The sequence below is a fragment of the Sapajus apella genome, unplaced genomic scaffold, assembly GCF_009761245.1.
Source record: "Sapajus apella isolate SASKATOON/1434 unplaced genomic scaffold, GSC_monkey_1.0 scaffold2, whole genome shotgun sequence".
Lineage (NCBI taxonomy): Eukaryota > Metazoa > Chordata > Mammalia > Primates > Cebidae > Sapajus > Sapajus apella.
In genome coordinates this window covers 54,664,143-54,677,906 of record NW_022436942.1, presented here as the reverse complement: position 1 = coordinate 54,677,906, position 13,764 = coordinate 54,664,143, and the positions used below count along the sequence as shown (strand labels likewise).

General features: G+C 45.3%; 1 non-coding gene across 1 annotated transcript; it reads right to left on the bottom strand.

Moving 5' to 3' along the window:
• Window positions 1–805: 805 nt before the first annotated feature.
• On the bottom strand, window positions 806–912 carry LOC116527672. The gene has a single exon (XR_004258665.1). It is a non-coding gene; the product is annotated as a U6 spliceosomal RNA (small nuclear RNA).
• Window positions 913–13,764: the final 12,852 nt, after the last annotated feature.

The following is a 13,764-nucleotide window of genomic DNA, read 5'->3' as shown; positions in this document are numbered from 1 at the left end:
GCTGGAGAGCAGAGCCTCACATGGAAGGTAAGAGTTAGGTCAAAGAAATGGCTACCAGGCAGACGTCCACTACCTTCCAGCAGAGGGGTCACTTTTCTTAGAGACCTGTTCATTGGATACAGCAAGTCTGCTCCCTAGATAAATCTCTGTAAAATGTGTTCATGGACTCAGTCCATGGGTTCCACCTAAATGGGTCTCACCTACTTAAAAGACTTACCTGCTCAAAGCAGACAGGCACGCTCAGGGCCTGCCGACATGATCTGCGCACTCCCTGTCTAGCATATCCCAGTACATCTTTTCATACATTTGTTTCTTATTTTCTGGCTCATGCATAAAACATACGTCTACTTTACATTAGACAAATGTATGTTTTCACTTAACCCAGATTCCTTGTTTTCTGTAAACCCACATTTGGATGACTTTGTTGTGGCTGATGCTGTTCAGTCTCTACCCAATGGCCACTCAGGGCTGCAATTCACTCAGCCCCAGGGATGAATCATAATGGAAGCCTCTTACTCCTTTGCCCACGGTTAGACTAGAGGTAAGATGTAACCGAACTCTGGGATATGAGAAATCATGCAAAGTCTGCTGAAGGCTTCTGGAGGGATTTTCCTCCCTGGTGAGAGAATCATATGGAGAGAAGAGGTTTTTGTATCTATCCCTTCCTTTTTCTTCATTCTTTTTTTTTTTTTTTTTTTTTTTATGAAAAACACGATTTTATTTTTGGGTGCCACTGTTTTTGCTTAACCTCACTATATCCTTATTGGTAGGTTAGCAGATACTGAAATGATCTTCACAGACTGTACAAAATATGGAGCGCTTCACAAATTTGCATGTCATCCTTGCGCAGGGGCCATGCTAATCTTCTCTGCATCATTCCAATTTTGGTATATGTGCTGCCGAAGCAAACACTCTTCCTTCATTCTTGATGGGGTTGCCTGCATGTGAGGATATGATATTTTGAGCTGTGGCAAATATGAGTAATAAACATGGGGACAAAAGGCAACACGCAGAGGATGGTTGAGGTGGAAGAATATAAAGATTTGGGTTTTTGGACTTAATTAAACTAAAAAGCTTCTGCATAATAAAAGAAATAATTAGCAGAGTAAACAGAAAACCCACAGAATGGGAGAAAATCTTCACAATCTATACATCCAACGAAGGACTAATATCCAGAATCTACAAAGAACACAAATCAGCAAGAAGAAAACAATCCCATCAAAAAGTGCACTAGGACATGAAGAGACAATTCTCAAAAGAAGATGTACAAATGGCCAACAAGCGTATGAAAAAATGCTCAACATCACCAATGATTAGGGAAATGCAAATCAAAACCACAATGAGATACCACCTTACTCCTGCAAGAATGGCCATAATAAAAAAAAAAAATAGATGTTGGTGTGGATGTTGTGAACAGGGAACACTTCTACACTGCTGGTGGGAATGTAAACTAGTACAACCACTAGGAAAACAGTGCAGAGATTCCTTACAGAACTAAAAGTAGATCTACCATTTGATCCAGCAATCCCACTACTGAATATCTACCAGAGGAAAAGAAGTCATTACATGAAAAAGATACTCGCACATGCATGTTTACAGCAGCACAATTTGCAATTGCGAAAATATGAAACCAGACCAAATGCCCATCAATCAATGAGTGGATAAAGAAAATGTAGTATCTATATACCATACAATAGTACTTAGCCATAAAAAAAGAATGAAATAATGTCAGTCCTGGATGGAATTGGAGACTATTCTAAGTAAAGTAACTCAGAAATGGAAAACCAAACATCACATGTTCTCACTCATATGTGGGAGCTAAGCTATGAGGATGTAAAGGCAGAAGAATAATACAGCGGACCTTGGTGACTCGAGGGAAAGGGTGGGGAGTGGCAAGGGCTAAAAGACTACACACTGGGTACCGTGTACACTGCCCAGGTGATGGGTGCACCAAAATATCGGAAATCACCACTGAACAAATTATTCATGTAACCAAACACCACCTGTTCCCCAAAAATCCATTCAAATAAAAAAACTAAAAACATTTGTAAAATAAAGATCTGGGTTCTTGATGAATTTTTTTTTCTTTTTTTGAGACAGAGTCTAGTTCTGTCACCTAGGCTGGAGTGCAGTGGCATAATCTCAGCTTACTACAACCTCCGCCTCCTAGGTTCAAGTGATTCTCCTGCCTCATCCTCTTGAGTAGCTGGGATTGCAGGTGTGTACCACCAAACCTGGCTAATATTTTGTATTTTTAGTAGAGACAGGGTTTCACCAGATTGGCCAGGCTTGTCTCAAACTCCTGACCTCAAATGATCCGCCTGCCTTGGCCTCTCAAAGTGCTGGGATTACAGGTGTGAGCCAACCGTGCCCAGCCTGGATGGCATTTTTGAAGCACAGAAATCAACTCTGGATTTCTTAAGTAAGGGATTAGTGTCATTTTGTTGAATTTACTGTTCCTTGCAGTCAAAAGCATTCCTACCTGTGAGACCTGCAAAGAACAGTTTGTTTTTGATCTTAAATCTGATACCTTTGCTTTGTCACACTAGAGATTCTTCTACTGCCTAAGAGGAGGGGTTCTACTGAGCATCAGTTTGAGAGTAGGTCTGAAGAGGAGCCTAAACATTCACTGTGTTTCATTATAAACTCTCCACTGTTTATAGCTTCTTATAGTGATCATTATGAATAGCTACTTGAAAGAATACCATGACTATTTATAAATCTCTTTGATATATATTAATGTTATTTCACTTTAATTTTTTTTTTCACATTACAATTTAATAGACTCCCATCTGGTGTGGTTTTAGAATTTCTATACAGAAGGAACTTAAAAATGGCCCTTAAGTGGGAAGTGAGAGTGGGGTCCTGAAACTGCTCCGTACTCTTAAGATTGAGGGCTGGGTGCAGTGGCTCAGGCTTGTAATCCTAGCATTTTGGGAGGTCGAGGCAGGAGGATGGCTTGAGCCCAGAAATTTGAGATCAGCCTGGACAACATGTCAGGACCCTGTCTCTACAAAAAATAGAAAATGAGCTGGGCGTGGTGGCACATGTCTGTAGTCTCAGCTGCTCAGGAGGCTGAGGCTTAAGGATAGCTTGAGCCCGGAATTTAAGGCTGCAGTGAGCTATGATTGTGCCTCTGTTCCCCAGCCTGGGCTCCTGCTTGGGCCTGCCTTAGCTCCTCCCCCTCCTCTGATAAAGTCAACTGAATACTGAATGCTTTACAATCTTTTTTTCATAAATGATTTCTTTTTCACTCCCCATTCCATGGTAAGGAAAACTAAGTGCTTCTCAATTTTCTTTTTTTTTTTCATAAATTATTATTATTATTTTTGAGAAACAGGGTCTCACTTTATTGCCCAGGTTGGTGTACAGTGGTGTGATCATTGCTTACTTCAGCCTCAAATCCTGGGCTCAAATGATCCTTCTGCCTTCCAAGTAGCTAGGACTACAGGCACAAGCTACAACTTCTGGCTAATTTTTAAATTTTTTGGCGAGATGGCGGTCTCACTGTATTTCCCAGGCTGGTCTTGAACTCCTAGCATCAAGCAATCCTGTCACTTCAGCCTTCCAAAGCACTGGGATTACAGGCATGAACCACTGGGCCCAACCCAAGGTATCAGTTTTGAGGGTTTTATGATATGAGCCTCTAAGATAGGAAACTTGGTAGAATAATAGGGCGTTACATCTGCATTGTCATTGACGCTGTCTAAATCACTTTACCTTGCAACATTAGATTATCACTGGCATTTAACTTTAAAATAAATTCAGGCTCAGCAGGCTTACATGACTGCACAAAACACACAGATAAACAGCAGAACCAGGTCTACAACTATGGTCTTCTGCTCATTAGTCTTCCCACTGCTTTAAGGTGTTCTCAGCTTAGAGATGGAGTGTTTAGAATCTGGAAGAGTGTGGCTAAGAAGGAAGGTTCCCGGTACATTAAAAGGAGCCTTTTAACAGCACGAGCCTTTTCCTGCCAGAGAAGAGGAACAAAATACCAGAGGGTTTGGGGGGTAAAATGGGTCATCTCATCACTCAATGGATCTGAGTACCTAGCTCCATGTCAGACAATGCATTCATCCAGAATATTAACTGGCTTCTGCCCTATATGTGCCTAAGTGATACTGACCAGTGTTAACCAGGAAGAACTTTAGATCTTAGAGGAGGATGGAGAAGAGGCAGGCATGTCCTCTAAGTCGCCCCATACAAGCGGTTTGGAAGAGAATGTCTCCAACTTCTCAATAGGCATGTGGTCTCCGAAAAAGGGTCCTTGTCCCAAAGAAAGAGAAGAGTGTCTTCAGCAGCAGGCTGGCGGGCCAAGCGAGTGCAGGGTTTCAAGTCAAAGGCAGTGCTGGGTTTTCCAAGCCCAAAGGGAAACCAAGCTCCAGAAGAGACATGGAAAGTTCGAGCAGAGCCAGAGTGGGAGTGAAGGTGAAAGAAAGCAAAAGGAAAACTCATGTTGACAGACTGACTGACTAAAAAGGTTCATACATAAATGTGAAGAGAAGGTGATTCTGACTTCTCCACTCAGGACCGGGGTAATGACGTAATCAGCGTAAGTGAGACAGAGTGGTCTGGCACACATGCCAAGAATGTGGGCTGGAGGGGCCTGGGTTATTCCAGGTTGCCATGGTTTTTAGCCAAAAGTAATAGAGCCAGGCAGGGAAAGGAGGCAGCCTATGCCTACAGGATGTCAGCGCGTACTCTGAGGTCCAGGACAAAGGAGTCTTGTTTGTTCCCTTACCATGTTGGCCAATGAGCACAGATAGGCATAGAGTGTAATGTTCAAAGGTACAGGGTCTACAACTGGACAGCCTGGAGTTCAAATCCTGGCTCCGCCATTTACTTGCTGTGTGATTTTGGGCAAGTGACTTAACCTCTCGGTGTCGCACAGTGTTTGGTGCTTAGCCTTAACACCTGGGACAGAGTCAAAACTCAATCTTTACCTATTCTTTCTCATAACAAAGTATGTACTGGGGTGAAACCAGAAAGACTAAAGAAGTAGGAGAGCAGTCAACACTGATTTTGTATGTGTCATAAAAATGCATTGAATCAATGAATGAGGATGACGTGAAGACTAAAAATAGATTCTTTGGGAGGCCAGGGTGGGAGGACCATTTGAGGTCAAGAGTTTGAGACCAGCCTGGGCAACACAGTGAGACCCCCTCTCTACAAAAAATACAAAAAAATTAGCCGGGTAGGGTGGTGCTCACTTGTACTTCCAGCTAAGTCTAAGACAGGAGGGTCGCTTGAGCACAGGAGTTTAAGATTATAGTGAGCTATGACAGCACCACTGCACTCCAGCCTGGGTGACAGAGAGACACTGCCTTAAAAAAAAAAAGAGAGAAAAGAAAAAGAAGAAGAAGAATCAGTACCATCAGTCTCAGACAAGAAAGCGGATGAAGTCATCTGGAATATTTTTACTAAGGAATGTTTGGTTTGAGTTAGGTCAGGTTAAGTGAGAAATTTTGAACCCCCAAACTACCACCTGGGAAGAGGAGACACTTGTGTGACACAGATTTTCAAATAAATGCTCACACATCGAGAGAATATCGTTGTTTTTAAAAAGCAGCAATTATCACACTATAAAATATGACTCCAGAAAGGGCTGTGCCATTTACTGTCTGACCCAAGGCAAATGGTTAAACTTCCTCACACCTTTCCTCATCCATAATCATACAGGGAAAACAATCACACCAACTTCACAAGGTTGTAATAGAGATCGAATCAATGAATCTGCATCAAGGTCTTAGAAAAATGGCAGGCACAGTGTTACCTCTGCTTATCCTAGACCACAAAAGCCACCTCTGTGTGTTGTGCCAGTGTCACCAACTCACCCACGGTCTATCATGTCATAAGAGCCACCTTTAATATTTCATATCTTCTTCCAATTTTTCTCCATGCATTTATAGTCATGAAAACATTTATCTATTTCTCAGAGAAAGGATTCCTCTGTAATAGTTTCTGAGGGACCTGCTTTTTCACCTAGCAACCTATGGCAAAGCGCTTCCCACCTGCCATAGGTTGCTAGGTGTCTCCAACACCTTCAGGGATCATGGTCACTCTCTCTGGGGCTTTGCTCTGGGTCTCAGCAGGGGCAGCGCCTGTTTCAGCAGAGGCTTTTCATGTCTCGGCTGCTGCTTCTCACTCTCCCAAGTGCATCTGCTCGCCTGCCTGCTGCTCCCTTCCTGGCTCTGCAGGCCTGTGACCCCTCCGTGTAGGGCAGGTGCACCACACTAACCCCCACAGAGGGCTCAATCAGGGAAGTTTTACTTTCTTGTATTGCTTATCTCTCAGTTTTTCAAAATAGCACCAACCAAGTCTGTGCATACTTAACAGATTTTTCCAAAGGGTTAAGAGTAGCCAGGTACGGTGGCTCACACCTGTAATCCTAGCACGTTGGGAGGCAGAGGCAGGTGGATCTCCTGAGGTCAGGAGTTCGAGACCAGCCTGGCCAACATGGTGAAACCCCATCTCTACCAAAAATACAAAATTAGCCAGGCATGGTGGTACATGCCTGTAATCCCAGCTACTTGGGAGACTGAGGCAGGAGAATTGCTTGAACCCACGAGGCAGAGGTTGCAATGAGCCAAGATTGCACCATTGCATTCCAGCTTGGGCACCAAGAGTGAAACTCCGTCTCAAAAAAAAAAAAAAAAAAAAAAAAAGGTTAAGGAGAACATAAGAAGAGGCCCCTTGCCATGGCTCATGCCTGTAATCCCAGCACTTTGGGAGGTGGAGGCAGGAGGATCGCTTGAGCCCAGGCAATCGAGACAAACCTAGACAACATGGCAAGACCTCATCTCTGAAATAATTTGTTTTAAATGAGCCTGTATTGTGGCACATGTCTGTGTCCCAGCTACTTGAGAGGCTGAGGTGGGAGGATCACTTGAGCCTGGGAGATAGAGGCTACAGTGAGCCATGGTTGTATCACTTCACTCCAGCCTGGGATACAGAGTAAAACCCTGTCTGCAAAAAATTACAAAATAAAATAAACAATTTTAAAAAAACATGAGAAGAAAAAAAACCTTAAAATGTGTTAACTGTTTATTGAATCCAAGTGGGTGAAAAAAGTATGCCGTTCCTAGGAAGTCCCCTCATTGGCATACCCCAGCCTCACTCCTGCTTCCCAGTTTTGGGGAACTTTCTCCTAATCTCCCTCTGCCACACCCACACTATTACCCAGGCCAACTGGCAACCCTCAATCAGGCACAATTCAACCATGAGAGGTAGTTTGGTCAACAAGGTGCTTCAAAAAGATTTTTTCTTTTGAGTGATTTGTCATCATTTAAAAACCAGGAGATTTTATGTATAAGCCTAGATTTCCAGCTTCTGTTAAAGGATGAAAAGTTCTGGCACATTCCTATATGGTAGCAATTTTGAGGCTGAACAGCTCTTGCTCCACATAGACGGGACATATGGCCACCAGGTGGCCTTGGGCTCCATTGGTGTGCACCATGTGGTACCGGGTGGTATCACTTGTTTTTCTACCTGCCTGGCTCCTGTAGAAATTTTATTATTTTTTTGGAGACCAAGTCTCACTCTGTCACCCAGGCTGCAGTGCAGTGGCATGACCTCAGCTCACTACAATCTCTGCCTCCCAGGTTCAAGCAATTCTCCTGCCTCGCCTCAGCCTCCCGAGGAGGTAGGATTACAGGCACCTACCACCATGCCCAGCTAATTTTTTTTTTTTTTAAGTAGAGACAGGGTTTCACCTGTTGGCCAGGTTGGTCTGGAACACCTGACTTCAAGTGATCCGCTCACCTCGGCCTCCTAAAGTGCTGGGATTATAGGTGTGAACCACCATGCCCAGCCTCCTGTAGGAATCTGAGTACAAGGTGGGGAAAAAATTACATGCTTTCAGCTCCTCACATTCACAGAGAACCTGCTTTTCAATCCTCCTTTCCTCCCAGATGGCTGCCATCCTCTGGGTGAGCTCATGCCCATGAGAACTGTCCACATCCCACCAGAGGCCAAGGCCAGCTGGGGGAAAACAACCCACTCTGGGGTGGTGTCCAAGAAGGAGGGTGTTGGGGCGGAGGACTCACCTGAGAGAATCTGAAGATGTAGTACCGGGATGGAAAGGTGGAATCGTTGTGGGGCACAGTCAAAGCCATTACTTGAAAGTGAAAAAGAAGCAGGAAGTCTGAGGAAGGAAGCGAGCAAAGGTGAAGCTGGTGAAATTGATGGCTGGGAGAGTTAGTGGAGACAGGATGCGGGGCAAGCTACAGCTCAGGTGGTCCACAACTTACTCTTGGGACAAGTCTTATGAGGTTTACCTATCGTTTGTGAACATCAAAAACGAAACTCTAATCTGGAGGCTTCAGACCACAGATGTGTAGCCTTTCTGCTTTCTTGCTGAGGATTCGAGCCATGTCTACCAACCCCCTTTGCTTCATGAACTTTCTTCCTGCCCAGCGTGGATTGTGCTGGTCATCAGTTTGCACGTGTGTGCTCTGCGCCTTCAGCATTCTCTTCCAACACCTGTCTCTAAACCATCCACCTTCCCTCACACGATAACTGCCTCTCCACCCAACACTGGGTCACCAAGCACAGCGGAGCCAACCAATGCCTGCCCCCGTGCCTAGCATCACTGTCTGCTCCTACACTGAGATTCGGACCTTAAAATGCTCCCTTGAACCTGCCTCTGATACGGGAGCTAGAAAGAAATTACTTGGGCAGATAGTAAGGGCAAAGAGTCTTCAGCAAGGTTTCCCTCTTAAGAAAAAGCAGGCCGGGCTCAGTGGCTCACACCTGTAATCCCAGCACTTTGGGAAGCCAAGGCGAGTGAATCACAACGTCAGGAGTTCCAGACCAGCCTGGCCAACATGGTGAAACCCCATCTCTACTAAAAATATAAAAAATTAGCCAGGTGTGGTGGTGGGTGCCTGTAATCCCAACTACTTGGGAGGCTGAGCCAGGAGAATCGCTTGAACCCAGGAGGTGGAGGTTGCAGTGAGCTGAGATTACACCACTACACTCCAGCCCAGGCGACAGTACAAAACTCCATCTCACAAATGAATTAAAAAAAAAAAAAAAAGTAGGCCGGGCTTGGTGGCTCATGCCTGCAATCCCAGCACCTTAGGAGGCCAAAGTGGGCAGACCACGAGGTCAGGAGTGAGGCCATCCTGACTAACGTGGTGAAACCCTGTCTCTACTAAATACAAAAAATTAGCTGGGCGTGGTGGCTTGCACCTGTAATTCCAGCTACTCGGGAGGCTGAAGCAGCAGAACTGCTTGAATCAGGGAGGCAGAGGTTGCAGCTAGCTGAGATCATGCCACTGCATTCCAGCCTGGACAACAGAGAGAGACTCCATCACAAAGAAAGAAAGCAGTCCCCAAATCATTTCCTTTATAACAAAGAGCAGCCTGAAACATTGAGCTGCAGAATAGATAAGCAAGCTGGAAGCTTGCACGGGGGAATCCTGGCAGCTATGCCCAATAGAAAACGGCTACCTGACATGGAGGCTCCATCTTCCCTTTTCTTTGTCACCATATATATGGTAAAGAAGCAGGCAACATGGTGCCGGCCAGGTAGAGAATCCATTTGCATAGCACAAGATCAGGGTGGACAGCCAGCTTTTTCACGCAAACGTCCCAACCAGTCCTAACCAGTTCTTCCCATGCTATGCAAATGGCGCACCTGGTCTGACCAATCCTTCATGCTCTATGTAAATCAGGCACCGCTTCCTCAAGCTCACCTGTAAGATTTCCTGCATTTCACTGTGGAACTGGCAACCCGTTTTCTCTGGGACCCCTCTCTATAGAGAGAGCTCTTCTCTTTTTTTCGCCTATTAAACTTTCGCTCTTAACCTCACTCTGGTGTGTCCACGTCCTAGTTTTCCGTGGCCGTGAGACAACAAACCTCAGGTATTACCCCAGAGGAGCAATGCCACTTCACCTCCACCTCGTCTACATCCACGACCATCTCATTTCTGTCCCTCTCATCTCAGAAGGTTCTTGCTTCTGTTCCCGGGACTTCATCTTCTCTTACCTCTCGTAGGACTTTGCTCTTTCAAAATTCTTTCTGTCTCCTCCATCTTCAACTTTACCCTCTCTGCTGGGTTCTGCCCAGACCATAAACATATCCACATTTCTCTCATCTTTGAAGAAAAATGCCCAAGAACTTCGGTGGAAATGACCACAAAAATGATAACATTCAAGGCTGTAAGGAAAGGAGATAAATCAGCAAGATAAAGAAAATGGGCTGCAGGAAGGTAGACTTCCATGAGCTCAGGGTTTTAGCAAGAAAAAGCCAATGGGAACGAAATCTGAGGGACAAAGGATCTGAGTGAACAGGATGCCCTTTTCATATCCTATGCTAAATTTGTCATGCTACCCTTCTCCTGTACAGGGTGGTGTTGCTCACATTCAAAGTTTCTTCCAATTCCCACTGCGGTCTAGTGAGATGGGCAGGGGTGAGATTGGGTGGGTGAGCAGGGGCTTCGGGGACTCCAGGAGGAGCTGGCACTGAGCTAGGGTGGGGCCCGACAGGGACACAAGAAGGAAGGGAAAAGATATCCCCAGTGGCTGCAGCCGCAGGTAAGTGGAGGATGAGAAAGCCTCCTGCTGCCTTCAGGAGAGATCATTTGTATGGAAAGAGTGCAGCTGAAACAGGTTTCCTTAGTAGACCTGGTAGCGCCTGTAGACAGAATTAAACTTGTCTTTGTGGATAGGGATCAGTGAAAGAAGAAAATGATGCTATTAGCAAAAAATTTGTGTGACAAAAAGGAAAAAAAAGCCAGTCTTCAGTTTGTAAGATCAAAAGAGAGGACATTGGGAGCCAGCCTTCTCCGGGAAATGTTGAGACAAAAGCACAGACACTTGATGAAGACAAGTCAGGACCATCTGAACAGAGCAGAAGTCCGCCTTGACAAAGCTCTGAAGGTGAGGCTGGTAGGCTTACCACTACTTACAGATCTTTCCCTGCTATTTACCACCTGAGTGATCTAAAGCCTCCCTACACCTTGTTTTTGTTTTTTGGGTTTTTTTTTTTTAGACAGAGTCTCGTACTGTTGCCCAGGCTGGAGGGCAGTGGCACGATCTCGGGAACCTCTGCCTCCCAGGTTCAAGTGACTCTCCTGCCTCAGCCTCTGGAGTAGCTGGGATTACAGACACCCGCCACCACACCCATCTAATGTTTTTATATTTTTAGTAGAGACAAGGTTTCACTATGTTGGCCAGGCTGCTCTCGAACTCCTGACCTTGTGATCCACCTGCGTGGGTGTCCCAAAGTTCTGGGATTACAGGTGTGAGCCAACGTGCCTGGCTGTTTTTAAAATATTATTTTTGTTTGTTTGTTTTTGTTTATTTTTTGAGACAGAGTCTCATTCTGCTACCCAGGCTGAAGTGTAGTGGCATGAACATGGCTCACTACAGCCTCGAACTCCTGGGCTCAAGCAGTCCTCCTGCCTTGGCCTCCCAGAGTGCTGGGATTATAGGCATGCACCACCATGCCTGGCCTACACGTTGGTTTTCTTCATCTCCATAATCTACCAGCCAGGCTCTCTTGCAGGCGTAACAGGAATCAAATGTGACAGCACATGGGAAAGTACTTTGGGAATGGCAAAGCCTTAAGCAACTGTAAGCCACTGCCACTGACAATGGTGAGAACTGGTGAAAAACATTCTAACAGCCCCTGCACTCAGCTCAAAAGGGCTATGTGGGACTAGCTAGGAGGATGGTGAGTTTGCCCAACAGCATGGAGCTCTGAAGGCTGGCGGAAAACAAGGAACAGTTTTTATTTTTTATTTTATTTTTTCTATTTGTATTTTATTTTATTTTATTTTTTATAGAGATGGGGTCTCACCATGTTGGCCAAGCTGGTCTGGAACTCCTGACCTCAAATGATCCACCTGCCTCGGCCTCCCAAAGTGCTGGGATTACAGGCGCGAGCCACTGCATCCGGCCTTTTTATTTTTTGGGGGGACCAAGTCTTGCTCTGTTGCCCAGACTGGAGTGCAATGGCGCAATCTCAGCTCACTGCAACCTCTGCCTCCCGGTTTCAGCCTTCCTGCTTCAGCCTCCTGAGTAGGTGGAACTATAGATGCGTGCCACCAGGCCCAGCTAATTTGTTTTTAGTAGAGACGAGGTTTCACAGTGTTAGCCAGGATGGTCTCGATCTCCTATCCTCGCAATCTGCCCCCTCGGCCTCCCAAAGTGCTGGGATTACAGACGTGAGCCAGCGCGCCCGGCCTAAGGAACAGTTTTTAAAAGTTGCACGAGGGAACTGCCATCTGTATTAATAACATAAACCCAGATTTTTCTTTCTTTTCTTCTTTATTTGTAGAAATTTATGGGGTGCATGTGCAATATTATTTACATGCATAGATTGTGTAGTGGTCACGTAAGAGCTTTTAGGGTATCCATCACCTGATAAATGCAGTTTTTAAGGTGGACCTTGTCAAGGGATTCTCCACTGGGGGTTTCCCTCTTGCCACCCCCAAGGACTAGGGTTAGATTTTATTTAAAGAAGACTGCAGAGTTCTTACGATAAAATCTCCATCTCATAAACAGGGAAAGGATGGCTTGAGTAATTACAAATCTATTTGTATCTAGAGAAAAGGCTGTATTTGATGATGGAGAGAGCACAGGCATTAGATCCTAGCTGATCTAGGTTCATATATACCCCTTGGTAGCTATGTGGTGCTGGATTCATAGCTCATCCGCTCTCTACCTTTCAAATGGGGGTGATAAGGCTGATCTCAAAGGATGAAACTGTATTGCACAGGCAGGGCTCCTCACATGCCAAGTTCAACAGTTCCTGGGATGCTGGGTAGTGAAGAATGAAGCTGTGTGATGAACAAATTTTCTTGAACCAATTTAATTTCTGTCTGGAGAGACAAGAGCAGAGGGAAATCATGAATCTGGGATGGTGGTTTTCAACTAGGAGTGATTTTGTCCCCTGGGGACATTTGGCAATATCTGGAAACATTTTTTTGTGACAACTTGGGGCTAGTTGCTATTGGGCATCTAGTGGATAAAGTCCACAAATGCTGCTAAACATCCTACAATGTACAGGACTGCCTTCTACAATAAAGAATTATCTGGCTCTAAATTTCAATAGTGTCAGGGCTGAGAAACCCTGGCCCAAAGCAGAGTTTTTGTTGTTCTTCCCCGACATGGTTTGGCTGTGTCCCCACCCAAATCTCAACTTGGATTGTAGCTCCCATAATTCCCACATGTTGTGAGAGGGACCCAGTGGGGGATGATTGAATCATGGGGGTGGTTTCCCCCATACTATTCTCATGGTAGTGAATAAGTCTCATTTGATCTGATGATTTTACGAGGGGTTTCCCTTTTCTCTTGGCTCTCTCATTCTTGCTTGTCTGCCACCATGTAAGACATACCTTTTGGCTGGGCACAGTGGCTCATGCCTATAATCCCAGCACTTTGGGAGGCCAAGGTGGGCTGATTGACTGAGGTCAGGAGTTCAAGACCAGCCTGCCTAATATGGCGAAATCCCATCTCTATTAAAAATACAAAAATTAGGCTGGGCACAGTGGCTCATGCCTGCAATCCCAGAACTTTAGGAGGCCGAAGAGGGCAATCGTGAGGTCAGGAGATCGAGACCGTCCTGGCTAACACAGTGAAACCTCGTCTCTACTAAAAACTAAAAAAAAAATTAGCTGGGCATACCTAGCTACTTGGGAGGCTGAGGCAGGAGAATCGCTTAAACCCAGGAGGCAGAGGTTGCAGTGAGCCGAGATTGCGCCATTGCACTCCAGCCTGGGTGACAGAGCAAGACTCCATCTCAAAAAAAAA